This window comes from Fukomys damarensis, unplaced genomic scaffold (assembly GCF_012274545.1).
Source record: "Fukomys damarensis isolate Sample0158 unplaced genomic scaffold, DMR_v1.0_HiC HiC_scaffold_7, whole genome shotgun sequence".
Taxonomy (NCBI): Eukaryota; Metazoa; Chordata; class Mammalia; order Rodentia; family Bathyergidae; genus Fukomys; species Fukomys damarensis.
In genome coordinates, this window is record NW_022900919.1 from 24,812,171 (window position 1) to 24,815,160 (window position 2,990).

General features: G+C 41.6%; 1 pseudogene; it reads left to right on the forward strand.

Annotated features, from left to right (window-relative positions):
* The window catches only part of LOC104863266, an 846-nt pseudogene extending 260 nt beyond the window's left edge, over positions 1 to 586 (forward strand).
* Positions 587 to 2,990: the final 2,404 nt, after the last annotated feature.

Sequence of the window (2,990 nt, forward strand, 5' to 3'; positions counted from 1 at the left end):
CAAGAACAAAAAAAAAAAAAAAAACCAAGATTGGACAACCTTCCCTCTACTTTAAAGCCATAGTTGTTATGCCACATGGTCAATTCAGAGATATCAGCTTGTCTGACTACAAAGGAAATAAGTTGTGTTCTCCTTTTAACCGTTTGACTTCACCTTTGTGTGCCCCCCAAAGATAATTGCTTTTAGTGATAGGGCAGAAGAATTTAAGAAACTTATCTGCCAAGTGATTGGTGCTTCTGAGGATTCTTCTGTCCTTTGGCATGGATCTACACACCCACCAAACAAGGAGGACTGGGCCTATGAACATCCCCTTGGTGTCACATCCCAAGTTCACCATTGCTCAGGGTTATGGGTCTTAAAGCTGATGATAGCATCTCATTCAGGGGTCTCTTTATCATTGATGATAAGGGTGTCTTCTGGAAGATCACAGAAAATGATCTTCCTGTTGGCTGATCTATGGATGAGAGTGAGACTCAGACTCATTCAGGCCTCAGTTCACATGCGCATGGCTGGGTAGGAGTCTAGCAGTGATGCTATCGCCCCTGATGTCCAGAAGAGCAAAGAATATTTCTCCAAGCAGAAGTAAACATGGCCATGAGAACAAAAGCTATATATATTTTCATACTTCAAACACAAGATGCGGTGTGGGGTGATACATGCCTTTCCTACCGGAGTTAAGGAAAGCTTTTCTTCCACTAGTAGTAATGGCCTGAGCTGCGTTGTGGGGTGAACTATCTGCTAATGTATGATGTACCAGTAGCAGGGCGTCAGCCCACTCATTGCTCTTTTGTACTGATCTTTTGAACCGAAAATAGATATATGAAATAAAATAGAAGCATTCGTGGGACTGCAGAGTCAGTGGTAGAGCGTTTCCCTAGTGTGGAAATTCCTGAGTTGGATCCCCAGCACAGGGAAGAGAAAGTGACATAAGTGGAGGAGAGTTCCTAGATTACACAACTTCAATAAGAGTTTTATTGCCTAGATGATTTTGGAAAGTTTCCTAACCATATAGAATCAAAGCTAGGAATCATTGACATAGAAGCAATTCATTTTATTTGGCGATTTTCTGAAAAACAGTAACACTCCCTGCCTTCTTCTGTTGCTGGAGAACAAACACCCAGCGCGCCTCGTGCTTGCTGTATTCCTAAGTCCTAAGCAAGTAATATTAATTTCCACAAAACCCATATTGAATTTATTGTCTCTTTTTCAAATGCAGATACAGTAGTACATATCTGAAAAAATGGGAACAAGACTGGCCTGCCTTAAAGCCTCTGAATCTTACCCTTATGCTGAATGATACTTGTTCATCTCCATGGTGAGGAATTACTTAGCTAAGTGTTTTTGTTGTTTTGTTTTGTTTTTGAGACAGGGTCTTGCTATGTAGTTCAGGATGGTCTTGAACTCACTACCCCAGGATGGCCTTAAACTTGCAGTGACTCTCCTGCCTCAGCCTCCTGAGTGTTGGAATTACAGGAGCATGCCACCACGCCTGGCTCATAGGTAAGTGTTTATTATCAAATATTCAGGTCTATAGTGGACCATGGTGCGGCATAGCATCCATAACCCTTCTCAGCCTCACACCTTTTCAGTTTCAGCTGAGAGGCAAAATCCCTTTGATATGGAAAAAAATATAACTCCCAACCTGATAGATGTCAGATGTGCCAAGTTTGTGGTCTCACAACATCAAGAAATAAAGTTGTAAACTAAAGGGAAGAGTTAGGAGGGTATTATTGGAATTAAAGAGAAGAACAGCTCCTGGATTTCTAGGAGGGGTCCCATACGGGTGGCCACTGAGGTTCTTTGTGGAGTATTTTATACAGTAAAATCACAATATAGGTAGGTACAGCATGGGTCAAACTACAATCAACCTATAGGATTACAGGTATAGCCACTTAGCTAATATTGATCCAGTAGGGAAGTGAGTCACGTAGCAAGGGTGTATGGAAAGAACAAAGACATTTTTAGGAAGGGAGGGCAGTGTGAGTCCAGACGTTCTGGTCACCCACCTGTATGACTCATGCCTATCTGGACCCACTGGAATAGGTGGTGCTAATTACAATGCAATCCAAGCTGATTTTATCATGAAGGCCTGACTATTACTGTGACTCCATCCGGAGGCCAGGCTCTCTTTTTACCTCCAGCCACAATTCTGATGTCTTTATTTTTTTTGTGCTGACTTCAAGCATCCTATCCCTCTCTGAATGCATATTAATTTCTATCAAATTTAGCTATTTCCTATACTTCTGATGCTCACCTCCTATTTATAGAACCAGGACAGTAATGCTACATCTAAGGAGCTGTAATGATGAAATATTTCCCTCAGCAAATATTAGTCTGACTCTGCAGCAGTAAACAAGGTCCTTTTTTTCTTTCTTTCTTTCTTTCTTTTTTTTTTTTTTTTGTACCGGGGATTGAACTTGGGCCCTTGCAAGGCAGCTGGCAGAACCACTGAGCCAAATCCCCAGCCCCCACAACAAGATCCTTTCTTTAGTCTACATTGCAACATGCAGATATAAATATATTGATGGCAAAAATACTGGTGCTAAGCGATAACAAAACTACACCAAGTGAACAGAGTGAAGGGGAGAGGGTCTGAAGTGTTATAAAGAATCCACTTGTCAAAACAGACTTTTGAAAGGAAAGTTTATTCCAGTTAACAGGGACTAAAATCAAGAGATTCTAGCAGCTAGCTAGCCAAGAGAGAGGTATTAACAATTACCTGGGAAAGGAATTAAGCTGGGTATTGAAGTGGCTAAGCAATCTGGGGTGAAATATTCATGACTTGAATGCCCAAGGATGATCTGCTCGGGTGTGTTAGACAAATCATTGGACTTCTCGGTGCTGGGGGGTGGGGGGTGTTGTATAGTTCATTTTGAGTCCCTTTGAACTATTTACTGAGAAGCAGCTGTTATTTGCTAAAAGCAGCTCGTTTGCTTTGTCCCGTTTGCTCCTGAAGGTCTGACAAGAAGGTTTTGAATTAAAGTGTGAGA